Source organism: Scylla paramamosain, chromosome 19 (assembly GCF_035594125.1).
Source record: "Scylla paramamosain isolate STU-SP2022 chromosome 19, ASM3559412v1, whole genome shotgun sequence".
Taxonomy (NCBI): Eukaryota; Metazoa; Arthropoda; class Malacostraca; order Decapoda; family Portunidae; genus Scylla; species Scylla paramamosain.
In genome coordinates, this window is record NC_087169.1 from 12,476,142 (window position 1) to 12,503,641 (window position 27,500).

General features: G+C 42.2%; 1 protein-coding gene across 3 annotated transcripts in view; it reads left to right on the forward strand.

The window, feature by feature from the left end:
• The window catches only part of LOC135109642 (uncharacterized), a 105,250-nt gene that overhangs the window by 68,808 nt on the left and 8,942 nt on the right, over positions 1-27,500 (forward strand). For all 3 annotated transcript variants that reach the window (XM_064021128.1, XM_064021125.1, XM_064021126.1), the window contains exons 4-9: positions 361-559; positions 5,187-5,298; positions 10,328-10,531; positions 12,887-13,037; positions 22,940-23,088; positions 24,973-25,103. The gene's annotated coding sequence lies outside the window, so the exon portion shown is untranslated. The remainder of the gene's footprint in view (positions 1-360; positions 560-5,186; positions 5,299-10,327; positions 10,532-12,886; positions 13,038-22,939; positions 23,089-24,972; positions 25,104-27,500) is intronic.

Sequence of the window (27,500 nt, forward strand, 5' to 3'; positions counted from 1 at the left end):
CACATCCTCACCACCACCACCACCACCACCACCACCGCTGCCATCACCACTCACACCACCTCCAGAAAAATTGCAGGCTAACGTTTATAATTTAACCACGGAAAATCGTAACTAACGCCACTAGCCACCACAATCACCACCACACGGACACCACCACCACCACCACCACCACTACTGTCACCATCACTCCACCCACTATAATTACCACCACTAACACCACCACCACCACTACTACTACTATTATTACTACCATTCCTCCACAACCACACCACCACCACCACCACCACTAGACTAACCCCTGTCCCTCCCCTCTCCCCCTTCCCTCCCTCCTCCCCTCACTCTCTCCTCTCTCCCCAACAGTATCGACGCACGGAAGGGACCCACCGCCCTCACCGCCCACTGGTCAGGCCTTGGGGAGCGCGCCCACTTCGACCTGACCTCGCGCCCCCCGGCCTCGTCCTGCAGGGAGTGAGGGAGGGGGACGCAGGACTCTACCGTTGCAGGGTGGACTTCGCCGCCTCCCCCACCAGGAACCTCGCCGTCACCCTCTCTGTTGTGGGTGAGTGTCGGGGTGTTGGGGAGGAAGGGGGATGATCGATGGGGAGGAAAAATGTGACTGAGGAAATAAAGGATTGACTAGGGAAAAAAAGTCGACTGATTTAGACTGTAGTGGAGAAAATGTGGACTGAATGATTGGAGAGAAAAAGGAATAAAACCGACTGATTGACTGTTGGGGAAAAAATAAGGATTGACTGATTGATTGGGGAGAAAAAGGGAAGGAACTGATTGACTGTTGGAGAGAAAATAAGGACTGACATTGTTTGAGAGGAAAAGGAGGGACTAATTAATTGTTGAGAGGAAAAAGTTAACTGATTGACCGATTGAGGAAAAAAGGGAGGACTGCTTTACTGTGGGTGAGAAAAAAAGGAAGAGATTCACTGTTGGGGAGGATAAGGGGACTGACTGACCGCTGGGGAGGAAAAGAGGACTAAGGGACTGGTTGATTGACTGATGGGGAGGAAAAGATTGACTGACTGATTGGGCATTCTTTTTATATATGTTTTATATATATTTTGTTTCTTGTCCGGTGTTGGGAGGAAAAATAGGACTGACTGATTGGGAAGAATAAAGGGTTTGACTGATTGTTGAGAGAAAAATGAGATTGGTTGTTGGGGAGAATAAAGGGATTGACTGATTGATTTGGGAGGAAAAAGAGGAATGTCTAATTGTTGAGGGCGAGAAGGAAATGGAAGGACTGGGGAGAAAAGGATTGATTGATTGCTGGGAAGGAAAAAATTGACTGATTGAGGAGAAAAGGCTGATTGATTGACAGAAGAGAGAAAAGGAGGAACTGACTGACTGCTGGGGAGAGAAAAGGAAGGACTGACATTGTTGGGGAGAGAAATGGAGGGACTGGGGAGAGAAAAGATTTACTAACTGGAGAGAAAAAAATAACTCATTGAGGACAAAAAAGGAAGACTGAATGATTGATTGGGGAGAGAAAAGGAAGGACTGACATTGTTGGGGAGAGAAAGGGAGGGACTCGGGAGAAAAGATAAACTGACAGATGAGGAGAAAAAAAAGTGAGAAAAATGGAAGCTTGGTTGACTGTTTGGGAGAAACTGGCTGATTATTAAGCTTTACCCTTTAATTAACTGTTACAGCTTCTCACCTTAACCCTTTTCAGGACCAGGGACACTTTGTAAACTTCGCAAAATCACACAAACCAGAAAAGTAGTAAACTGAGATATAACACCTGTAGACGAGTAGCTAGAGGTCATTTTTCACACCTTCACTACAACAAAAGTATCTTAAAACACTTTTGTAATGGTATGAAAGTGAGCTAATTAATGTCGTGGTGCTCAAAGGGTTAATATTATAGGGTTAATATTTCTGATGAGGGTTTTGAAAGACTACACTCACAGGAAAAAGTGTCACCGAATATCTAGTAAAGATTTTAGTAATTGTAGCTTTAATGTTCATGAGTAAAAATTGCCTACGGGTGCTGGACATGAGATCAAATGTGCCAGCAGCAGTAAAGGGTTAAGGCGCCACAACAGCTGGGTCATATAGCAGAAAAAGAAAAAGGGGAAAAGAGCAAAAGGGAAAGGAATACTAGGAGGAAAAGTATAAATGGATGATTAAATGACAAGAGAGAGAGAGAGAGAGAGAGAGAGAGAGAGAGAGAGAGAGAGAGAGAGAGAGAGAGAGAGAGAGAGAGAGAGAGAGAGAGAGAGAGAGAGAGAGAGAGAGAGAGAGAGAGAGAGAGGAGGGGGAAGTTAAAGAGAGGTAAAAAGGAATTTAGTGAAAGAAAAATAATACTAGCACGAATAAAAAAAAGTAAATGAAACGAGAAGTTAGCGAGACAAAAATCATAAAAAAAGCTAGACAGAAAAAGAAAGCTAGTGAAACAAAAAGAATGCCAGTGAGAAATAAAAGCAGGCGAGAGAGAGAGAGAGAGAGAGAGAGAGAGAGAGAGAGAGAGAGAGAGAGAGAGAGAGAGAGAGAGAGAGAGAGAGAGAGAGAGAGAGAGAGAGAGAGAGAAAATAAAGCGAAAAAAAGAAAACTAGTGAAATAAAAAGAGAGAGGAGTAAGGTGAGAGAACGAAGAAATCAGGAAGTTAAAGGGAAAACAGGGAACTAATACCAACACAGCAAGAAAGCAGGGAAGAACGGAAAGAAAAAGGATGAACGAGGCGAAGAAGTGATGCAAAAGAAAAGAATAGGAGGGAAAGAGAACAAGGAGAAGGAACAAGGTCAGATAAAAGACAGGGATAGACAGGGACGGAAAAAGAAAACAGAAGAAGTACAAGACCAGGAACTGAATGTACAAGGAGGCGAAGGAAGGGAGAGGAAGGAAAATAAGAAGAGGAGACGAGAGGAGAGAAGGAAGAGGAGACAGATGGAACGAAAACACGTGGGTCAAAGGAAAATATGGTTCACATGAGAGAGAGAGAGAGAGAGAGAGAGAGAGAGAGAGAGAGAGAGAGAGAGAGAGAGAGAGAGAGAGAGAGAGAGAGAGAGAGAGAGAGAGAGAGAGAGAGAGAGAAATGACATAACCGCCTAACCATAAGCATTCCTTTCCACTTAATAGCTAATTCTACTATTAAGACAAAATAATAGAATAATTACACCTGCCTAATCATGCAAAAATGAACCACCCCAGACAATCAATCAACCTTAATTAAGCCACACTGATTGCACGCTAATTACCTCTACCAATTACACGCTCTAATTGCTCGTTTACAGAAAAGTCTCGCGCTCACGTGCACACACACACACACACACACACACACACACACACACACACTTGGGAATGGATTATCATGATACCCGCAGATTTCAATTCCATTTTCGTTTTTCTAGTTACTTTGAAAATGCTAATCTAATTTAATTTACTTTTTTTCTTTTTCTTTTTTTTTTTCTCTCTGTCTCTCATTCTCTCGTCATCTTTGTGTTTTCCTCCGCCGCTGGTTTTCACTCATAATCAGATTCCGTGTGTGTGTGTGTGTGTGTGTGTGTGTGTGTGTGTGTGTGTGTGTGTGTGTGTGTGTGTGTGTGTGTGTGTGTGTGTGTGTGTGTGTGAAATTGTTGTGCCCGAAGTTTTGGTTTCATTTATCTTTTATCACTAAACTTATGAGTAGTAGTGTGACTAGTAGTAGTAGTAGTAGTAGTAGTAGTAGTAGTAGTAGTAGTAGTAGTAGTAGTAGTAGTAGTAGTAGTAGTAGTAGTAGTAGTGAGGGTGATAAAAAATAATAACTGCTAAAACAAATACAACACTACTACTACTACTACTACTACTACTACTGATAATAATAATAATAATAATAATAATAATAATAATAATAATAATAATAATAATAATAACAATAAAAATACACTACCATCACCACCACCACCACCACCACCACACTACCACACAATCAAACCGTTCATTACTATACACGAAAACCAATGAGAGGGAGAGAGAGAGTGGGCCTACACACACACACACACACACACACACACACACACACACACACCTAACCCTAACAACACGGCACACCTTCATTCACTCACTACGCCCCGCCCATCCATCCATCCATCCTTCCATTACCAATGTCAATAGCGCTCAAGTCATCCCTATTAATATCCATCCAGATCCTCCTCCTCCTCCTCCTCCTCCTCCTCCTCCTCCTCCTCCTCCTCCTCCTCCTAGTTTTTTGACGACCTTTTTTCCGTCTCCCTTCACCTACATCTTCTCTTCCTCCTCTTCCTCCTCCTCACGTAAAGTACTCATCATTTCCTTCTCTTCTTCTTCTTCTTCTTCTTCTTCTTCTTCTTCTTCTTCTTCTTCTTCTTCTTCTTCTTCTTCTTCTTCTTCTTTTCCTCTTTTTTCCTCTCCTTTGTTTTGTACATTCTATAATTTCTCCTCCTCCTCCTCCTCCTCCTCCTCCTCCTCCTCCTCCTCCTCCTCCTCCTCCTCCTCCTCGTCTCTTTCTTTCCTCTTTCCTCGTTTCTTACATTCCCATACTTCCTCCTCCTCCTCCTCCTCCTCCTCCTAACACTACCCTATATTAACCTTCCTTTCCTCCCCTCTACACAATCTCCCAAGTACTCCTCCCCTCCTCACCCCTACACGAGACACCAAGTCCCCTCCCCCTCCCACACCCTTCCTCAAGTACTGCCCTCCTCACCCCCTACACAAAACAGTGTCCCCTTTCCTTCCCTCCCTCCTCCCTTCCTCCTCCTCCCAATATTATCCCTTCCCCTCTATACAAACTCCCCCTGTCACCACCCCAATCCCCCTCCTTACCTTTACAGACACATCATATCTTCCCCTTCCTCTTCCTCTTCTTCCTCCTCCTCCTCCTCACAACATTGCCCCTTACAAACCTTCCCCTCCCATACACACAAACTCCCCCAGTAAACCTCCCTCCCCCTCCTTATTTGTTGACAAGATACATCATCTTCCCCCTTCCCTCCCCACATCTTCCTCCCATTCCTCCATCTTCTTTTCTGTTGCCTTCGTTGTCATGTATTTTTTTCCTTCCTCCCTCCTCCTCCTCCTCCTCCTAATCATTACCTCTACACAACACGCACCCACACACACACACACACACACACACACACACACACACACACACACTATGTCACCATCCCTCCCCTGCCTCCTCTTGACCTAATCTGCCCTCTCGCCCTCCACAGTGCCCCCGGAGAGTGTAGTAATTGAAGGGCGTGAGGGCCTGGAGGTATCGGGGGTCATCGGCCCCTATCATCTTGGGGAAGGCTCTCACCCTCACCTGTCACGCGTCCAAAGGTGAGAATCGAAGCTCAGGTGCGTGGGTAAACAGGTGTGGTGAATTGAGGCCAGGGTGAGTAAACAGGTGAGTGGAGAGATGTCAGAGAGGGGAGGAGAGGAGTGATGGGGGTATGAGGGTTGTGAGTGGGTGAAGTGAGAGGGGTAGTGGTTTGTGAGAGGGCTTAGTGAGTGGGCTAGCGTGTGTAAGGGAAGGTGAAAGAGAGGGAGAGAGTGTGGGAGTGAGAAGTGACAGAGGATGAGAAGGGAGAAGGAATGAATAAAATAAGTGAGAGATAGACAGGAAGGAAGGAGAGGGATTAAAAAGAAGAGTGAGAGGAGATTAAAGAGAAAATGAAGAGAAGATAGAATGAGAGAGAAAAAGAGACGGGTGACAGAATGAGAGGAAGAGGAAGCCGGGATAATAGAATGAGAAGGAAAGGAAGAGGAAAGTAAACAGATAAGCGAGGTGAGAGAATGAAAGAGAGGGAGAAGTGGGTAAAGATGAGAAATAAGAAAGGGGGGAGAGAGTGATGAAAAAACAAGTGAAAGACGGACAGATTGTGACAGTGAGAGGAAGAAGGAAGAAGGAAGACGGGTGAAAAATTAAGTACGAGAGAGAATTAAGAACAAAATGAAGAGATGATAGAATGAGAGGGAAAGGGAGAGGGATAACAAAATGAGAGGGAAGGGGAGAGGGATGATACAATGAGGAGAGGGAGAGAGGATAATAGAATGAGAGAGGGAGAGGGGACGACAGAATGAAAGGGGAGGAAGGGGAGAGGGGATGATAGAGAAGAAGAGGAATGATAGAGAGAGAGAGAGAGAGAGAGAGAGAGAGAGAGAGAGAGAGAGAGAGAGAGAGAGAGAGAGAGAGAGAGAGAGAGAGAGAGAGAGAGAGAGAGAGAGGAGAATGTATGTATATTAATAGATAAACTAATGCTACATGAATATATATAGACTAATACAAGTAGATGGACAGAGAGAGAGAAGGTAAACACAGACAGACAAGTAAATATAGATCCCCTTATTGATTTATTGACACCTTGAGTACGTCACCAGTTACATGAGCTGAGAAAACACACACACACACACACACACACACACACACACACACACACACACACACACACACACACACACACACACACACACGGACACCTGAGTACACAAAACAGATGAACAGGTAAAAGCAAACTATTTCAATGACAAACGTGAGGAAGGATAAAAGAGGGAGATAAAAGAAAGGAAGAGAAAAAAAACATCAATCACGCTAACGCCAAGAGTAAACGAAAGTGTGAACGTCCAATTAATGATGAAATGAAAACAGATAAAAAAGGAAAACGCTTTTGCCAATGAAAAGAAAAAAGGAAATTGAAACTTGTTGACGTAGAGGGGGAAGGAGAGAGAGAGAGAGAGAGAGAGAGAGAGAGAGAGAGAGAGAGAGAGAGAGAGAGAGAGAGAGAGAGAGAGAGAGAGAGAGAGAGAGAGAGAGAGAGAGCAAAGTAAAAGTGTTCTCAGGTCTAGCAGATTTTTCCTCTGCTGAACGAATCGAGCAGGTGATGTTAATGACCCGGGGGAGAGAGAGAGAGAGAGAGAGAGAGAGAGAGAGAGAGAGAGAGAGAGAGAGAGAGAGAGAGAGAGAGAGAGAGAGAGAGAGAGGGTCTTAGAGATTAAACAAATTAAGGATACATTTTCAATCTCTCTCTCTCTCTCTCTCTCTCTCTCTCTCTCTCTCTCTCTCTCTCTCTCTCTCTCTCTCTCTCTCTCTCTCTCTCTCTCTCTTTCGTTCCTTCCTTCCTTCCTTCCTTCCTCCCTCTCATTTTCCCTCCTTCGTCTCAATAGACTTCGACTCTCATTCCTTCCCTCCCTACCCTCCCCTCTTCCCTGCCTCTCTCCCTCCCTCCCTCCTTCCTTTCCTCCTTCCCTCCCTCCCTCCCTCCTCCTCTTCCCCTCTCCTTCTTACCTTCACACCTTCATTTCCTCTTCTCTCTTTCTCTTTCTCTCTTCCCTGTTTTGCATCTCCCTCCCCCTCCCCCTCCCCCTCCCCATCCACTAGTAATCTCCTCCACTTGCAGATGGAGGAAACAGAGGTTAAGAGGAACATTAGTCACTCGTTTCTCTCTACCTGTTTGGAGGCAATCTTGGAGAGGTGGACCAAAGAGAGGGAGGGGAGAGAAAAGAGGGAGGAAGGGAGGGAGGGAAGATTGTGAGGAGGCGGTGGAGAGAATGAGAGGAATTTAAATGGAAGGAGAATGAGAGGAAAGGTTAGATGAATGAGGAGAGAGAGAGAGAGAGAGAGAGAGAGAGAGAGAGAGAGAGAGAGAGAGAGAGAGAGAGAGAGAGAGAGAATGGTGTCGTCTCGTAATGCAGTTCCTCTCTCTCTCTCTCTCTCTCTCTCTCTCTCTCTCTCTCTCTCTCTCTCTCTCTCTCTCTCTCTCTCTCTCTCTCTCTCTCTCTCTCTCTCTCTCTCTCTCTCTCTCTCTCTCTGATTTCACTTTCAGAACTTTAGCGAAGAATGGAAATGAAATATAGAAAAATAAACTTTGGCTCAAACATCTATCGACTCTCTCTCTCTCTCTCTCTCTCTCTCTCTCTCTCTCTCTCTCTCTCTCTCTCTCTCTCTCTCTCTCTCTCTCTCTCTCTCTGCATCGACTTTCTATACGCCATTTTTGTGTCTGGCAAACGAAAACCTTCACAAAGGGGAGAAAAAAGAGAAGCATGTTTGAAAGGGAATTAAATGGAGGGCATCTTTCTTCCCTGTCCTATAAGCATTGAAGGAAGGAAGGAAGGAAGGAAGGAAGGAAGGAAGGAAGGAAGGAAGGAAGGAGGGAGGGAGGGAGGGAGGGAGGGAGGGAGGGAATGAAGGAAGGAAGGGAACGTTAAATAAATGCATTGTTAGAGGGAAGAAATATTGAAGAAAGGAAGAAGGTATGAAGAAATAAGGATATGGAAAGATATATATGAAGGATAAGGGAAATAAGGATGGGAGGATGAAAGAAAGGAAGAAAGGAAGGAAGAAAAAAAGGAAGGAAGGAAGGAAGGAAGGAAGGAAGGAAGGAAGGAAGGAAGGAAGGAAGGAAGGAAGGAAGGAAGGAAGGAAGGAAATAAGTAAGAAAAAAGATAGGATGAACTAAATAAACAATAAGTACAGTGCTTGATATGAACAACTGAACAAAGAAACAAAGAAAGAAACAAAGAAAAGAAAGAAAAGTAAAAAAAAAATAAACATCAGTAAATAAATGAATGAATGAATGAATAAATAAATAAATAAATAAAGGCAAGAATAAACACACATATAAAAAGCTAAATCCAAAAATGAAATAACTAACCACTACAAACACAAATCCCATTAAAGATATCAAAGCGGAGTGAAGGTTTATCAATATTTTTACACACACACACACACACACACACACACACACACACACACACACACACACACACACACACATTCATTACTGCTAAAATGTGGCAAAACCAGATAAAATTTTTGAGTTGGGTGGAAAAAAATCGACAAAATGATGTACCTTTTTTTTTTTAAGGCCGCTTTTCAATTAATCTCAATCCAAAATAAAATAGAAAAAAGTACAAAAAAGTAGCACCAACAGAAAGAAAACGTACACCACTCTATAAATGAGGCGAAGTACTAAAGTTACATCATTTTCTTTTTTTCTTTCTTTCCTATTTTTTTTATTTATTTTTTTTCAATCTCAGGTGATTAAGAGTTGGAGTGGAATAGTAAGCTCTTGCCTCAATTCCCTTAATGGCGATGGTGGTAATGATTACAGTAATGGTGGTGGTGGTGGTGGTAGTAGTAGTAGTAGTAGTAGTAGTAGTAGTAGTAGTAGAGTAGTAGTAGTAGTAGTAGTAGTAGTAGTAGTAGTAGTAGTAGTAGTAGTAGTAGTAGTAGTAGTAGTAGTAGTAGTAATAATAATAATAATAATAATAATAATAATAATAATAATAATAATAAAAATAATAATAATAATAACAGTGGTATTTGTAATGGTGGTGGTGGAGAGGGTAAAGTAGTAGTAGTAGTAGTAGTAGTAGTAGTAGTAGTAGTAGTAGTAGTAGTAGTAGTAGTAGTAGTAGTAGTAGTAGTAGTAGTAGTAATAATAATAATAATAATAATAATAATAATAATAATAATAATAATAATAATAATAATAATAACAACAGTCTGGCACAGTGCAACCCTCCCTGTCCTGCACAGATCGGCACCACAAAAGGGAACAAAGCACAGCAGAGAGATGCGCACCGACTGAACTACATAATAATAATAATAATAATAATAATAATAATAATAATAATAATAATAATAATAATAATAATAATAATGATAATAATAATAATTAAATCAACGGAAGGAGGAGGAGGAGGAGGAGGAGGAGGAATACTAAGGAATACAAAGGAAAGCCAAACAGCAACAGACCTTTTGGTCCTTGCAAGGCTGTTTGGTAACTACTTCTCACTAGCTACAGGGAAGAGAGACAGAACAGCAAGGAGACAGGAGGAGGAGGAGGAGGAGGAGGAGGAGGAAGCGGAAAAAGCAGAAAACAGAGAAAAAATAGGACAAAAAAAAAAACGAGGAAAAAATAAATAGATAAAATAAAAGGAAACATCAAGAGAACAAAAAGAAAAAAAAAATACAAGTAAAATACCAAATAATAATACAACAACAACAACAACAACAACAACAACAACAACAACAACAACAACAACAACAACAACAACAACAACAACAACAACAACAACAACAACAACAACAACAACAACAACAACAACAACTACTACTACTACTACTACTACTACTACTACTACTACTACTACTACTACTACTACTACTACTACTACCACCACCACCACCACTTCCACTACTACCACTACACCCACCCACCAACCACCTCCATACACACACACACACACACACACACACACACACAATACCAAACTATACAAAACCAATCCTACCAGTCTAACCTTCCTCCTCCTCCTCCTCCTCCTCCTCCTCCTCCTCCTCCTCCTCCTCCTCCTCCACCCTCAGGTCAGCCGCGCCCTAGGGTCACGTGGTGGCACTCGGGGTCACTCCTGGACGATGTGGTGGAGGAGGTCAAGGGTCATGTCACCAGCAACACCCTGACCTTACCTGACCTGACCCGCCAGCACCTCCACCGGGTTCTCACCTGCCGCGCCGCCTCCTCCAACCTGACCCAGCCCACCCTCGCCTCAGTCACGCTGGATATGACCTGTGAGTGTGTATGTGTGTGTGTGTGTGTGTGTGTGTGTGTGTGTGTGTGTGTGTGTGTGTGTGTGTGTGTGTGTGTGTGTGTATGGAGGTGGTTGGTGGGTGGGTGTAGTGGTAGTAGTGGAGGTGGTGGTGGTGGTGGTAGTAGTAGTAGTAGTAGTAGTAGTAGTAGTAGTAGTAGTAGTAGTTGTTGTTGTTGTTGTTGTTGTTGTTGTTGTTGTTGTTGTTGTTGTTGTTGTTGTTGTTGTTGTTGTTGTTGTTGTTGTTGTTGTTGTTGTTGTTGTTGTTGTTGTTGTAGAGGGAGGGAGGGAGGGTGGTGGGGAGAGAGAGAGAGAGAGAGAGAGAGAGAGAGAGAGAGAGAGAGAGAGAGAGAGAGAGAGAGAGAGAGAGAGAGAGAGAGAGAGAGAGAGAGAGAGAGAGAGAGAATTTAATCTTCAGTGCTTTATACAACATGAAAAATTAAAACCATGACATGAAGCTACAACGAAACCACATCCAACACTCACCCAAACACCCACACACCCTTCAATGCCTCGCTCACTTTTCCCTCCAATGCCTCGCTCACTTTTCCCTCCAATGCCTCGCTCACTTTTCCCTCCAATGCCTCGCTCACTTTTCCCTCCAATGCCTCGCTCACTTTTCCCTCCAATGCCTCGCTCACTTCTCCCTCCAATGCCTCGCTCACTTTTCCCTCCAATGCCTCACTTTTCCCTCCAATGCCTCGCTCACTTTTCCCTCCAATGCCTCACTCACTTTTACCTCCATTACCTCACTCACTTTTCCCTCCAATGACTCACTCACTTTTCCCTCCAATGCCTCGCTCACTTTTCCCTCCAATGCCTCGCTCACTTTTCCCTCCAATGCCTCACTCACTTTCCCTCCTATGCCTCACTCGCTTTTCCTTCAATCAGGATAGCTTACCCCGTTCCCTCTAACCTGGCGAAGACACACAATCCCACGCGTGTGTAGGATTTCGTGGACCCAGACTACTCGTACGTGTGTGTACCTGTGTTTACCTGTGTGTACCCCATGGCACGCTTTTGATAAACCCTTTGACCTTAAAATAACCAAGTAGGAAAGACGTAGAGTGCGTGGTGATATGAAAGAACCTAACCTACCTTAAATTAACCTAACCCAACCTAACGTAATCTATAACCTGACCCAACCTAACCTGACCTAAATTAATCTAGCTTAACCCAACCCTAAAATTAGCTAAAAAGAAAAGGTGTAGGATGCACGGTGGTAAGACAGGACCTGATTTAACTTCCTAACCTAACCAACAAAACATAGCTCTAACCTAACCCTAAAAATAGCAAAATAGAAAAGTTGTAGGGTGCACGGTGACATGATAGGACCTGACCCAACCAAACTTAAACTAACCTAAATTAATCTAACACCTCATCTAACCTGACAACCTAAAAGAGTCAAGTAGGAAATCAGTAGAGGAGGTGAGATCAGTTCAAGGAAAGCAGTAGAGGGCGTGAGATCAGTTCAAGGAAAGCAATAGAAGGGGTGAGATCAGTTCAAGGAAAGCAGTAGAGGGGGTGAGATCAGTTCAAGGAAAGCAGTAGAGGGGGTGAGATCAGTTCAAGGAAAAGCAGTAAAGGGGGTGAGATCAGTTCAAGGAAAGCAGTAGAAGGGGTGAGATCAGTTCAATGAGTTATGGGACTAAAGGGAGTCAAGGAACAGGACAACAGGAATGGCTACAAACTAGACGAAATCTGATTTAAAAAAGGAGACAGATAAAAACTGATTCACAGATGAGGATGATAGGAGGAAATAAGAAGCCATGTTTTATTCAGGGACAGCCACGCGTAGGTCTGATGGCTTCCTGCAGTTTTCCTTACGTTTCTTAAATTCTAATCGAGTTCCAGATGATTGGAACAAACTTTAAAAATGTGGTAAGTGCACGAGCAGTGGGCAGCTTCAAGAGGATGTTGGGTAAATTTCCGGATGGCAATGAAAGGCAAGTGTTATAAGCATGTCAACTTTGCATTATCATTTGTTTTCTATTCTAGTATTTCTGTGCGGTCCACGAGTGTACATGTACGCTGCGTACAGGATCAATACACAGTCCTATGCCAATTGTAATAAAAAAAATCTTGTAGGCATATCTTAACGTGTCTAAACTTAGCACATCTTTCCTTACCTAACCTAACCTAACTTATTCCTGGACGTCCTGAAGGAATAGAATAGAAAATACACGCAACCTTTCACTTCTGACCTCTCCTGACATATCATACCTCTCCCGACCTTCCAGCGACCACACCACATTGAATACACTTCCCGTCCGATCTTTCTGACCTATACTCACCTACGTAAAGCTCTCCTGACCTACCCTGACCTTTCTTCCCATAGTTCCGCCGCTCGAGGTAAAGATAGAGGGAAACCTGACGGGGCTGCACGAGGGCGGCCTGCACACCCTGTCCTGCCAAGCCACAGGGTCACGCCCCCCGCCAACCTGACCTGGTGGCTGGATGGTGACCTTGTGACCTCCAGCAACACACAGGTGAGTCACGTGATCTTGACCTCACCTGGGTATGATGGATCACGTGATTTTGTTGTTGTTGTTGTTGTTGTTGTTGTTGTTACGGTTGTTTTTTGTTGCTGTTGTTATTCTTTTTTATTCTTCTCTTTATTCTTATATTCTTATTCTCCTCCTCCTCCTCTTCTTTTTTTTTCCTTCTTCTTCTTCATCTTCCTATTCTTTCTTCTTCTTCGTCCGTATTTTTATTTTTGCAGCTCCAATCTCTATTCCGTTTACTTCTATTTCTTTTTCCTTTATTCTTATTCTTCGTCTTCTTCTTTACCCTTCTTGCTATTGTTCCTCTTTCACTGTTTGGTTTACTTTTCTTTCTCTTCGTTTTCTTTTGTCTTCTTGTTCTTGTTCCCTTTTTACTCTCTTTTGTCCTGTTCTTGTTCTCGTTCTTGTTCTCGCTCGTGTTCTTGTTCTTGTTCTTCGTTCTCTTTCAGTTCTCGGACATTCTCTCCATTCCTTTTTTCTTCTTTCTTCTTCTTCTTCTTCTTTCTAAATGTTTTCTATTTTTTTTATCTTTCATTATTTTCTATCTCTATTTCTCTTTTTTTTTCTTCTATTTTTTTATTGTTTCTTCTTCGATGTATTTTTTTTTTTTTTTTTTGCCTTTCTCCCATTTTGTCTTCCCGTCTTCCTCCTCCTCCTCCTCCTCCTCCTCCTCCTCCTCCTCCTCCTCCTCCTCCTCCTCCTCCTCCTCCTCCTCTTCCTGTCTTTTGTTTTCCATCTGTGTCAACTTTCCTCTCTCTCTCTCTCTCTCTCTCTCTCTCTCTCTCTCTCTCTCTCTCTCTCTCTCTCTCTCTCTCTCTCTCTCTCTCTCTTCATCCGTCATTCCATATTATATTCTTTCCCTTGGCCTTTCTCTTCTTTTATCTCACTTTCTCCTCTCCTCTCTTTCGTTGGAGTAACCTTTTTCCCTTTTTTTTTCTTCTTTATTTTTATTTTCCATCCGCTTTCTCCGTTCTCTATTTTTTCTCAGTGTCCGTTTCCACTTTATTCTCTTCCCTAATTCTCTCTCTCTCTCTTATTTTTTTTCCTTCTTATCTTCGTTCTTGCTTTTTTTTCTTTACTTTCCTTCTTTTTCCATTTCCTTCCTTCCCTTCCTTTTTCTTGCCCTTAATGCTCATACTCTTTCTTTCTCTTTCCACCTCTCTCTCTCTCTCTCTCTCTCTCTCTCTCTCTCTCTCTCTCTCTCTCTCTCTCTCTCTCTCTCTCTCTCTCTCTCTCTCTCTCTCTCTTAATCCTCTTCCTAATTCTTCTTTTTCTTCTTTTCTCTATTTCTTCTTCTTCTTCTCCTTCTTCCTCTTCTCCTCCTCCTCCTCCTCTTCCTACTACTACTACTACTACTACTACAACTACTCCTTCACATTTCCTCCTCCTCCTCCTCCTCCTCCTCCTCCTCCTCCTCTTTCTCTTTTCTTCCTTTTCTTCCCATTTCTTCTTCTTCTTCTTCTTCTTCTTCTTCCCATTTCTTCTTCTTCTTCTTCTTCTTCTTCTTCTTCTTCTTCTTCTTCTTCTTCTTCTTCTTTCTCTACCAAAATGTCTTTTTTTTTTCAGTCTTACATGACTCTTACCTTCTTCGCTCTTCCTCTCTTCTCCTCAAACACTCATCTCCTTCCTTCCTTCCTCCCGTTTACCTCCTCTTCTTCCTCCTCCTCTTCCTCTTCCAGTAATCTTCACCATCAATTATTTTCCTTCCTCGTTTCTTCCTTTCTTTCCTTATTCTTCCCTCATCTCCTTCATTTATCATAATTCTTAGGTGTTTCTTTTTTCTTCTCTCCCCTCCTCTAATTGTTTTTCATGTATTTTTTTCTTTCCTTTTTTCTTTTCTTTCGTTAATCTTCCATCCCCTTCATTTGTTATATTGTTCTCAGCATATTTCGTTCTTCTTTCATCTCCTTCTCCTCCTCCTCCTCCTCCTCCTCATTATCCATTTTTCTTTGTCTATCTCCTTTATTATGTTAACCTCCTCCTCCTCCTCCTCCTTCTCCTCCTCCTCCTCCTCCTCTTACAAGCTTTAAAATATGTCTTGTCTTGTCTTGTCTTGTCTTCTTTTTCTTCTTCTTCTTCCTCCTCCTCCTCCTCTTCCTCCTCCTCCTCCTCCTAATTTTGTAATCTGTATCTTTCTCTCTCGCTCTATCTCCTATCTTTATTCCGTTGTCCTACATCTACACCCCTCCTCCTCTTCTTCCTCCTCCTCCTGCTCTACTTGTCTCCCTTCCTCTTCTTCCTCCCCCTCCCGCATGTCTTCCTCTTCCCTTTCCTCCTCCACGGGCAATATTTCCGGGTCAGTGAGCATGCAATTTCAGGTAATGAGTTGACCCAGCTTGACCTGACGCCTTATTTTACACTCTCTCTCTCTCTCTCTCTCTCTCTCTCTCTCTCTCTCTCTCTCTCTCTCTCTCTCTCTCTCTCTCTCTCTCTCTCTCTCTGCATGGTTTTAAATATCGACCGTAGCTTGAAAGAATAGAGATTAAGGGTGTGTGTGTGTGTGTGTGTGTGTGTGTGTGTGTGTGTGTGTGTGTGTGTGTGTGTGTGTGTGTGTGTGTGTGTGTGTGTGTGTGTGTGTGTAGCTGAGGTGCAGTGGGGTGTACTGGGGTGTAAGGAGGGAGGGAGATACAAGTACAAAACAAATAAATAAATAAATAAATAAATAAATAAATAAATAGATAAATAAATAGATAAATAAATAAATAAAGTTAATGGCAGTGTAGAAGAAAATACAAATAATAATGAGAGAGAGAGAGAGAGAGAGAGAGAGAGAGAGAGAGAGAGAGAGAGAGAGAGAGAGAGAGAGAGAGAGAGAGAGAGAGAGAGAGAGAGAGTAAAACTTTAGAATATACGCGACTTGGAACGTGAATCAGAATGTATAAGAGAAAAAAAAAAACGTGCAAATTATGTCTCAGTAGTACGCATGCAAATCTTCCTCTTCCTCTTCCTCTTCCTCTTCCTCTTCCTCCTCCTCCTCATCTCATTTTTCGTATCCCTCCTCCTTTTCTCCACCTGGTATCCTTCCCATCCTATCTCCTTATGTTTTCTTCTCTTTCTCTTCTTCCCATTCCTTCCCTTCTTTCTCTTCTCCCTCCTCGTTTCTCGTATTATTTTTCTCTTTTCTTCCCTCTTTGCTTCTTCTTCCTCCTGATCCTTCTCTTCCTCTTCTTTCTCCTCCCCTTCCTCATTCTTCTTCTCTTCACCCCTCCTGACCCCTCTTCTTTCTCTTCTTCCTCTTTGTCTTCGTCCTTCTCCTTCTTCACTGCCTCCCCTTCCCCCTCTCCATCTGATCTCTCTTCCTTCCTTTCTCTTCCATCTACTTCCCCTTCCTCCCCTTCCTCCTCCTCCTCCTCCTCCTCCTCCTACACCTACTATTTTTCCATTCCCCATCCACCACTTCCTCCTCCTCCACCTCCACCTCCTCCTCCTCCTGAAGCGAAAGTAAACAAACATGGCGACGGTAAGAGTGGTGGTCGAATTTTTTTTTTCCTCCCCTCTTTTTTTACCCTCCTTTCTTTCTCTCTTTTTTTTTTGCCCGTCTTGATCCACGTCCCTTCTGCTTCTCATTTCCACCTTTCCCTTCACAAAAGTACACACGGGAGCAGCGTCGCCGGCTCACAGAGACTAGGACATGTACACAAAGTAGGTTTATGCTGCGACAAACACGGGGATAGAGAGACACGCTATCAGAGAGAGAGAGAGAGAGAGAGAGAGAGAGAGAGAGAGAGAGAGAGAGAGAGAGAGAGAGAGAGAGAGAGAGAGAGAGAGAGAGAGAGAGAGAGAGAGAGAGAGAGAGAGAGAGAGAGAGAGAGAGAGAGAGAGAGAGTGTGTGTGTGTGTGTGTGTGTGTGTGTGTGTGTGTGTGTGTGTGTGTGTGTGTGTGTGTGTGTGTGTGTGTGTGTGTGTGTGTGTGTGTGTGTGTGTGTGTGTGTGTGTGTGTGTGTGTGTGTGTGTGCTTCACTTTCTTTCGTTGACAAGTTTTACAAGAGTATAACAATAGTCTCTCTCTCTCTCTCTCTCTCTCTCTCTCTCTCTCTCTCTCTCTCTCTCTCTCTCTCTCTCTCTCTCTCTCTCTCTCAATCTCTCTTTCGTTGCCCTTGACAAGTTTTGGAAGACCAGTATACTAAATCTCTCTCTCTCTCTCTCTCTCTCTCTCTCTCTCTCTCTCTCTCTCTCTCTCTCTCTCTCTCTCTCTCTCTCTCTCTCTCTCTCTCTCTCCCTCAGATTAATAGCGTTAGTTAATCACTCTTTATCACCTTGTTTAATGCCTTGCTTATCGTTCGGTTCTTTGTGTGTATCTGTCCTCTACTAATACATATCTGACCACCACCACCACCGCCACCACCACCACCACCACCACCACCCGAAGCACAAGTGAGAGTATTAACATGTATTCTTAATGTGATGCTGATTGGCCCTACCCACCTGACTCACACTGGTCTATCTTGTTGCTATGTTGCTATATTCATTCGCACATTTACGCATCATGAGGATTGAAAGAGTTGCCTTTTTTTTTTTAACCAAGAGATAAAGAGTGTTATTATCTATCATACAGTGATAGTACTGAAAAAGGCTAAATTGGGGGAAAAAGACTGATTTTTTTTTTTTTTACCAACAACAAAAAAATGTGAAAATGGTGAAACTAGTGTTATATTAACGATCTTATTTACCATGCTGAATAACAGTTTTCCTTCAGTTATTTATTTGGATCATCTTAATCTTCCTTAATAATACCACCTTGTGTAATTTTTGGCTGATTACTTGTTTTATCTTAAAATCCTGTCACCTTGCATTGCTCTCCGATTACTTATAAATCCTATCTTACCTTTTTTTTCATATCTTACCTTTTTTTCATATCTTACCTTTTTTTCATATCGCCTTGTATAACACTATTACTTGTTCTATCCTGCCACCTTGTACAACACCTCTGCCACCTTGTACAACACCTCTTATTACTTGTGCTGTCTTACCATCTTACCTGCCATCTTGTATAATCCTTTCCCTTTAACAACTTTAACAACAATATCTTACCGGTCATATCTTGTACACTTTCCTTCTTCATTAACAGAGGAACCTATCTTTCCCATCACCTTGACTACTAGTCTGGTTACCTGTACTACCTTTCCTATCATAATCACTATCATTGTCACCCTGCTTACTAACACACCTGTCCTCACCATACATTTCAAACCTTTACTATCATTATTATCATTATCACCTTATTTTTTACACCTGCCCTTATCTCCTATACATTAAAAACCTATACTATCATTCCTCTCATCATTATCACTATTTTTACACCTGCCCTCACTTGCTACACGCTTCACACCTGCACTAGCATTCCCATCAGTCAGTAAACCTTCATTCGCAATTCATATATTCAAATCCCAGACCGCTTAATTTGTAGTTTTTACTTGATTTTCTTTATTCTTTCCAGTTTAACATGATTTTTTTTTATTTTTACCTTAGATTTTAACATTACTAGTATATATGTTTTTATTTATCTATTCTTTTTTCTTTTTTTCGGCGTCATATGATCGTAGTTGTTTTATAATCGCATCATCATTATCACCTCACTATCACACCTGTCCTCACCTCACAAAGCTGCACTATCAACCCTATCATCACCATCCCCTATCATCACCACCTTGCTTGCTATTCTATCACACCTGTCCTCACCTGTCCATCACCACCCCGATCATCACCACCTTGCTTGCTATTCTATCACACTTGTCCTCACCTGTCCATCACCACCCCTATCATCACCACCTTGCTTGCTATTGTATCACACCTGTCCTCACCTACTATAAATAAAACATTCATTCATCATTCCGACCACCACTACCACCTTGCTTATCATTACACCTGTCCTCACCTGCTGCGCATTACGGGGATGCATGATATGAGTAATCGCAGGGGGTCGGAATGAGTAACGTAAGGCAGCGTGATGCATGGCACTCTAATGCATTACGCTGAGGGCTGCGGGGTGACGAGAAGGAAGGATGGCAAAGATGAGTAAACACGACCACCACACTGCTTGCTGCCTGATGCTAACGAGGCTGTTTGTGAAAAGCTACGTTACTTGATTTTATGATTTGTTTGTCTATTTGTCTGTTTATCTATGTTTTTTTTTCTTTTTTTCATTTATGTTTTTGTTTGGCTTTTATTTTTTTTCAGTTTCCTGGTTTGTCTTTGCTTTTTTGTTTGTTTTTCCTCATCTTTCTCCTTCTCTGTCGTCCTTCTTTTTCTTTCTTCTTCTTCTTCTTCTTCTTCTTCTTCTTCTTCTTCTTCTTCTTCTTCTTCTTCTTCTTCTTCTTCTTCTTCTTCTTCTTCTTCTTCAGCTTTATCTTCTACAATCTACAGCATCCTCGTTTGATTTTCATTCTTCTTCTTGTTCTTCTTCAGTTTCATCTTCTCACACTTTACTCATCTGCTTTTCCTTTTTCTTTGTACTTGTTCTTGTCCTTGTTCTTCTCCTTTTTCTTCTTCCTCCTCCTCCTCCTCCCTCTACAATATTATATTTCTTTTCACACAGCCTCGTAAAAATCAACATGTTTGGTATTATCTGTTATTCTTTTGTGTTCCTTTGTGTTGCTGCTGTTTCTCCTCCTCCTCCTCCTCCCCCTCCTCCTCCTCTTTACTGCAATCTCTTTCAAAATTAACTCAATAAGAAAAAAGACACGATGTTTAATTTCACACACACACACAAACACACACACACACACACACACACACTGTACCCAAAGAGACATACATACATACATACATACATACATACATACATACGTAGAAGTATACACAGCTTTTCTAATTATTCTCTACACCATTATCAAAATATTCTGACCAAAATATATATATTGTGAACGAAATATAACGGAAAAAATAGACCTCGTGTTTTGCATTTCTATACATTTCTATTTTACCTGTCTGAACATGTTAGAGAGAGAGAGAGAGAGAGAGAGAGAGAGAGAGAGAGAGAGAGAGAGAGAGAGAGAGAGAGAGAGAGAGAGAGAGAGAGAGAGAGAGAGAGAGAGAGAGAGAGAGAGAGAGAGAGAGGAGGGGGTGACCACACAAAGAACAAGAGGCAGTCACACCCACCACAAGGGAGAGGAAGGAAAAATAACCCCTGAAATATCGAGTCAAGGTGAGCTTAATGACTTGATTGGGCGGCGCCTTTCGACTTTGTGCTAGCCAAGGGGACAAAAATCCAGGAAAGAGGGCGGGGAAAAAGGAAAAAAAGTGTAAGAGTAAAAATGTGAAAGCCTTACATACACACACTGATTCTCTCTCTCTCTCTCTCTCTCTCTCTCTCTCTCTCTCTCTCTCTCTCTCTCTCTCTCTCTCTCTCTCTCTCTCTCTCTCTCTCTCTCTCTCTCTCTCTCTCTCTCTCTCTCTCTCTCTCTGTACCTATATATCTGCCCTTGTTTTCCTTCCTCCCTGCTAAGTGCTCCATCTATATCCTTCTTCTGTTCCCTCTTTCTCTATCCCTCCTACCTCCTTCCCTATCTCTGTTCCTCCCTCCTTCCTTCCTTTCCCTCCTTTCCTCCTCCTCTTTCTCCGTGTCTCCATCTATCCTCTTCCTCCTCCCCCTCCTCTTCCTTCCTCTCTCTCCCATCTTTCTCTTTCTCCTACGTTCCTTCCTTTACTTCGTTCTCCTTTCCTCTCTTTCTCTTTCTGTCCATCCTTCGTAAACCTATTTCTTCCTTCCTCCTCATAACTGTTCTCCCTATCTCTCCCTTCCATCATCATCACCTGCCCTTTCCATTTCTCCCTTCTTATACTATCTTCTACCCTCTCCATCCCCACCTTCTATCATTGCATTTCATCTTCCCACGCCTTCCTTTTATCATCACCCACCTTTACCATCTCTCTTATTTTTTTTTATTTCAGTGTCAGGGAGACCGGCCAAAGGGGAAAGAAATGGAGGAAAACTTCTATTTACAATCCGAAATTAAACAAAAGGAAAACCAAGAGACAGACAATTTGGTTTCTGAACGGTTTTGAAACTCCTCCCTTGAAACTGCTCAAGTCGTAGGAAGAAAGAAAACCATAAACAGGAAGAGAGTACCAGAGTTTATCAGGAAATGGGATGTAAGACTGAAGATGATGGTTAACGGATTAAACAAATGAGTGGACTGTGGATTGTGGTGGCGGGAAAATAGAGTATCATGCGGGAGATCTTTTCCTCTTTACGTTTCGTCAGAGCGTCTGCCAGTGTCGAGACCTAAAAGCAATAAAGATCTGCTCACCACCACCCGATACTGGTTAACTCTTGCATTAGTAAGCTGGACAGACTAGGAACGAGAGCAAGTGGAGAGTCCTGTGAAGCGAGGCCGCGAGAGGCAGGGAGGCATGCAGTTAGCGAGTTCAGAAGAGCAGTAACCAAGGCAATAACGGTAAAAGATAGCAAGATAGCAAGATAGTAAGAGATGCAACGCTGCAGCACTGAGAATCTATACAGTCTGTTATGAGAGAGGAGTCGATGAAACGAAAAGCTTTGCAATATTACTTTTTTTTTATTTTGATTCATGTATATAGTTTAGGTGTAAAGATTGTGCGGATGTATTACAGTGTGTGTATGCAGTGTAAATTCAAAAATAAAAGATTATTTTTAAAGTGCCGGGTGCAGCTGTACTCCGCGTTATTGAGACACGAGAGGAAACGGACAGACGGAACACGGGGAGGGTGAGCAGCAGGTTACCAGCACCCTTCACCCCCACCCCCCAGTACCTTCCAGGGAGTGACTCAGCCGTCGTGGCAGGTGTCTGCTGACTCCTCCTTATAATCTTCTATTCCCATTTCTTCTTTATTTATTCTTTCCACCATCGCCTGCCCACAAGTCTTCCACACTAGTGCATCAATCAATAAACCAATCAATCATCTCGAGGTAGATAGATAGATAAACACACACACACACACACACACACACACACACACACACACACACACACACACACACCTGCCTCGTGGCTCAGTGGTAAAGGGGCCGAGTCAGTGTTGGCGCCGTGGCTGACTTAGGTCTGAACAAAACCAGGGACTGGTCACCTCTGGGATTTTTCCGCTGACAAGCGGGGCAGTAACTGTCTCCCCTGACCAGGGGGATGGGGTGTGTGGTGTGTGAGGTCACAGTTGTGAGGTCACAGTCTTACCCAATGATCGGTAATAATGAGCTCTGAGCTCGCACTGAGAGGGTAACGGCCGGTGGTTGCGGGTCCGCTCGTGACCAGGCCTTGCTGAATTACACACAAATACGTAGGTACATACGTAGATACATACACACATACATACATACGTAGATACACACTGTAGACAGATGGATAAATAAAATAAATAGATAGACACAGACAAACAGAAAGACTAAATGAATAAACGGAAGAATTTTTTTAAGAAAAACGAAACAAAAAAAAATCAATCACTTAATTTTTTTTTCTTCTTTTTTTAACACCTCCCTCCCTCCCTTCCTCCTTCCACTTCTCTTCTCCCTCCACCTGCCTCCACTTCTCTTCTCCCTCCACCTGCCTCCACCTCTCCCTCCCTCCCTCCACCTCCCTCCCTCTATCCACTTGCCTCCCTCTCCCTCCACTTGCCTCCCTCTCCCTACACCTGCCTCTCCCTCTCTCTCAACCTGCCTGCCTCCATCTGCCCCTCCCTCCCTCCCTCCCTCCCTCCAGCAGGTGATACAGATAGACAAGTAGACAGAAACAGACAGGTAGACAGACAGACACACACAAAGAAAGAAAGAATTGTTAAGTAAAGAAAAAATAAACGTATAAGCGAAACAAAGAAAAGAAAAAAAAACAGGAAGAAAAAAACATCCATTAAATTAAAGAGAAAATCAATCAATCTATTTTTTTCACTAACACCTGCCCCCCATTCCCCCTCCCACAGGTGCTTCAGGAGGGCAACGTGAGCAAGTCCACGTACACCTTCTCCCCGGGGAAGGGCACAGGATGGGGCCCACGTCACCTGCAGAGCGGAGAACCCAGTACTGAGGGCGTCCGGTGCTGTGGAGGACACGAGGAGACTGGGAGTATATTGTGAGTGTGTGTGTGTGTGTGTGTGTGTGTGTGTGTGTGTGTGTGTGTGTGTGTGTGTGTGTGTGTTTCTGTATTCCGTTTCCCTTGATTATTTCCTCTACTCTCTCTCTCTCTCTCTCTCTCTCTCTCTCTCTCTCTCTCTCTCTCTCTCTCTCTCTCTCTCTCTCTCTCAAACTTATTCCGTTATTCCAACGACTCAACATTTTTTTCTCTCTTGCATTCCCCCAAAACTTGTCGAGGAAAGAGAAAGAGAAAGAGAAAGACAGAAACTGAAACAGAGAGAGAGAGAGAGAGAGAGAGAGAGAGAGAGAGAGAGAGAGAGAGAGAGAGAGAGAGAGAGAGAGAGAGAGAGAGTGTGTGTGTGTAGCCAGTTAGTGATTGCCACAGTAATTCTGCCTCTTCCCTGACTTGAAATTTTCGGGAAAGCGTTCACAGCGTAATTCGAAAATAAAGAGACGACCCTTAAAAATAAAGGAAGAGAGAGAGAGAGAGAGAGAGAGAGAGAGAGAGAGAGAGAGAGAGAGAGAGAGAGAGAGAGAGAGAGAGAGAGAGAGAGAGAGAGAGAGAAACTTGTCCTTACGAGCAAAAACGAACCACAAAATTACAAGAACGTGACGAAGGCCGATGATGAGAAGGAAAAGAGAACGAGGAGTAAGATTTTTGACCTATTTTCAAGTTATCAATGAAATGTCACCTCTTTTCCAACTCTTTCCACCACGAACTACAAATTTCTGTAAGGCCTTTTTGTTCTACTAGGCCTTTTTTTCTGATTCTTTTATGGGGAGTCTTTTTTCTAGTTTCTTTTTTTAATGGGTCTTTTTTCAGTTTTTTTTTTTTCAGAGGAGTCTTTTCTTCTAGATGGTCTTTTTCTAGTGGGTCTTTTTTCTAGTGGGTCTTTTTTTACAGTGGGTCTTTTTTCTAGTGGGTCTTTTTTTCTAATGGGTCTTTTTTTCTAGTGGATCTTTTTTTCTAGTGGGTCTTTTTTTCTAGTGGATCTTTTTTTTTTCTAGTGGATCTTTTTTTCTAGATCTTTTTTTCTAGTGGGTCTTTTTTTCTAGTGGGTCTTTTTTTCTAGTGGGTCTTTTTATAGTGGGTCTTTTTTCTAGTGGGTCTTTTTTTTATAGTGGGTCTTTTTTTATAGTGTTTTTTTCTTCTGGGTCCTTTTTTCTTCTGGGTCTTTTTTCTTCTGGGTCTTTTTCTACTGGGTCTTTTTTTTCTGGTGGGTATTTTTTCTTCTGGGTCTTTTTCTAGTGAGTCTCTTTTAGTGGGCTTTTTCTTTTAAAGGCTTTCTTTTCTACTGGTCCTTTTTTCCTACTTTTTCTAATGGAACTTTTTAAGTGAGCATTTTTTTTATGTCTTTTCGTTGTTCTTGGCCACAGAACCTTTTACATAAAACATTACCTGCATTTTAAGTTTTGTAGAGGATAATTAGGTTTACATCTACAAAAACATTCTAAATTTTCAAGTGTCCACACAGTACCTGTACATGTATCCACAAACACATGCTTCTGGCATGAAAAATACCAGAGTTTCGACAAAATACTAAGTTTACAAATACAACGCAAATTTTAAGTCCCCCCATCAAAAAAAAAATAAATAAATAAATAAATAAAAATAAAAAAATACGTATCCATTTACCTACAACTTTGTAAACCTGCCTTAAGGTTGAAAGATGGCAAAGTTTAGCTACACAACACACACTCCTCCCTTAATCCCTCTCCTATACCCAATTTTCCCTTCCGCATTATCTTCTCATACAAAATAGTACCTGTTCATTTATCTCCAGACACACCTGCCTCTCCCTCGTGCCCTCTCCTATCTCCCCTTCACACACAGCACAGCCTCACGCTCACCCTCCCTCCTTCTCCCTCTCTCTCCCCCAAGTCTCCCCCCGCCTGGACCTCCGCGTGGGTCGTCGCCTGCAGCTGGACAACATCAAGGCGGGCGAGGACGTGTACTTCGAGTGTGTCATTGAGGCGAACCCGAGGCCACACCGCGTCAGGTGGTTCCTCGAGGTGAGTGTTGACCCTTAGAGTGCTGGTGACTTAATATTTGTCTGCTGATGACACTATTTCACTTATTTGCTTGTGACATTTACTAATTTAATTGTTAATGACACTATTTCACTTAACTGCTCAGGACATTTACTTTTTCACTTATTTGCTGATGATATTTACTATTTATTTGCTAATGGCACTATTTCATCGATTTGCTGGTGACACTATTTCATTGAACAGGTGGGGTATTTACTATTTCACATAAGTAAGCCTAGCAGTCGTGCAGTCTTATCACATACTTCTAAACAGGATGGAGTTTAAACATTTTCATCTCATCAACTGTACTCCTTTGACTGTATGCCTTTAATCTCTCATACAGTGTCTCAATGTTGCATCCCGTTATCTTGTACCGCTATGTCAATGGTTACTGCTCTTCTGAACTTACTAACTGCATGCCTTCCCCCTCCCGTGGCCTCGGTGAACAAGAATTTCTACTTATTCCCACCTCTATCCTCCTGTCCACCTTACTAATGCAAGAGTTAACCAGTATCTGAACTCTCACATCCCTTTTACTGCTATACCCTGGGAACTCTTCACCAATTTCTGTTTTTCCTCCTGCCTACGACTTGAACTGTTGCGAAAGACGAGTGTCAAGACGCCTCAGAAGTAAATTGGCCAGAGTAATTAATTCTCTTTCTCTGACCTTTTGGGAGCGACAGGTTAAACGAGTTTCTCTCTCTCTCTCTCTCTCTCTCTCTCTCTCTCTCTCTCTCTCTCTCTCTCTCTCTCTCTCTCTCTCTCTCTCTCTCCATGACCAGTCTCCCTGACACGTAAAAAAATCTTACTTAAAAAAAATAAACTAGATGAGGCGAAAACTTCAATAAATATTTAATCGCCTCCTTTGCTGTGAGTGTTATCTTTCAAAACTGTAATCTAAATTTGCACAGGACCACTTCACTAACCTACGAAGAATTCAAAGTGGTGGAAAGCTTGTTAATAGTGCAAATGTGGACAGGTAAGCTTCAGGTTCACACAGATAGAGCTGTGGTCAGGTCACAGAGTTAGTTGTCAAACAGAGTAGTAGATGAATGGAATTGAGTTATTAATCAGGTTGTTAGTGCCGAGTCATTAGGGAGCTTTAAAACATTGGAAGAATTTATGGATGAGGATGACAGGTGGAAGCAGGTAGGCATGTTTCCTGCTGGGACTGCCACGTGTAGGCCGGAGGACTTTTTGCAGCTTCCCTTATGTTCTATGTTCCTATGTAGTAACCTTCTGGATTCACCTCCCTTGCCTTTTTTGTTTTGCCTCAGTCCGAAGTCTTATCTACTGACAGTCTCCTTACAGAACCTGACAACCGATACACTTTTTCTTTCCTCTTTTCACGTGCTAGAGAGTCCCACCAAACAAAACTGCCGACTGATATTTTTTTTCTTTTCTTTTTTTTCTTTTTTTCACGTGCTAAGGAGTCGACCAAAGGCACAAAAGCGAAAGAATAAAAAAAAAAAGATTCCAAAAAGATAACTACAGGAAAAGAGGTGGAAAAAAGCAATGTAGTTTCCGAGGTGTCTTGCCACTCCTCTCAGCAAATCAGATGCCGAGAGTGGCAGAGAGTGTGGCGTATTATTCGACCTCTGACCACGACTGCACAACACACACACACACAAACATTTATACCCTCCCCATACACAACACTTTTTTACTAATAGCTCTCACATAAAACAACCTGACTTAGTACAAGTTTATACCTAAACTTCACATTCGGAACACTTGTATATGGAGAGAGGGAGAAAAAAATAAATAATTTCAAGCCCCTTTATAAACATTACACCCTTAACTTCCCTTAAAGTATGACTAGTTTTCAGCACACACCTCTCCTCGAAAGCCAATAGTGTCTGTAGGTTACATACTTTTTATATATATATATATATATATATATATATATATATATATATATATATATATATATATATATATATATATATATATATATATATACTGTAGCTACCTTTAAAAGAAATAAAAATTCACTTCCTGTTTCCTTCCCTACAGGCAACAGTAACCAGACCACACTTTCATCTTCCCTTGAATTCTGTATCTAATTATCACACGTACAATTACATGACCTTATTTAATAGAGGAATAATTACACAAACGCATCATGCCGTAAAATAAGACTAAAATAACAATCTTCTCTTACTGTTACGTTCGTCCTTAACAATCAGAGCACTGTAAAAAAAACAATAATAAAATAAAATTTAAAAAGTTTACCTAAGTGCACAAAAGAGAATGGACTGCCAATTTAATGTTTTCTAGGCAACTAAACTACGAAAGAGACTAAAACAAGAGCCTCTAAAATGTTCCAAGTTATAATGGGAATAATGGTCTGTCAATAAAGGAATTAAATATACACTT